Raw genomic sequence first — 725 nt, 5'->3', positions numbered from 1 at the left:
AATGTAATAATTGATCATGGAGTAGTTTCTACAAAACACAAATGCACTGGGATCATGGCATACATGTACATCGAAAATAAAAATAATTATAATACTGAAATTTTAAAACAGAAATAAAAAATTTAGAAGAAGGATAATAGTCGCGTTTTCACAGAGGCCGGGAGTGAGTGAAACTACCAGTGGCACGGCAAAGAGCGGGACACAGTGAACCAGAAGAAACCTACAGATAAGAGTGCAAGAGAGGGAGAGAGCGAAGGAGAGAGGAAGAGAGAGAGGGAGTGGAGGAGAAAAAAGAGGGGTACCTGAAACACGGATCTCACTCTTCATCATTTCAAACATTACGTGTGTCAGCATTCTCAAAACACTTGTGCTAGCATTTACTTTGATGTGTGTGAGGGGGGTATGTGTGTGTCTATACTTTACAAGTGTGGACTGGGTTAGATGAGCTATGGCTTAGGATAGCATTAGCATTCCAAGGCTAACTCCCCCTGCGGGTCTGTTTCCTCTCTGGGAGTCGAGTGACCTCAGTCAGACACAGGGTCTGCTGCCCCCCCCCCCCCCCCCTCCAGCCTTTCTCATTAAACATGGGGACCTAGCTAATCTACGCAGGTCAAAAACTAGCCTTCACTTTTCCCCCACAGCCATTCTAGGAGTGTGCATGTGTGTGTTTGTTTGTGTGAGACTTTGCAACTGACTGTACAAACTGAGAGTGTGTGTGTATGAGC

This window comes from Alosa pseudoharengus, unplaced genomic scaffold, assembly GCF_046254945.1.
Source record: "Alosa pseudoharengus isolate Yale_2024_CS ecotype anadromous, Long Island Sound unplaced genomic scaffold, YU_APseudo_1.1 YU_APseudo_1.1_scf_8, whole genome shotgun sequence".
Classification (NCBI taxonomy): Eukaryota; Metazoa; Chordata; class Actinopteri; order Clupeiformes; family Clupeidae; genus Alosa; species Alosa pseudoharengus.
This window is presented reverse-complemented; position numbering follows the sequence as displayed.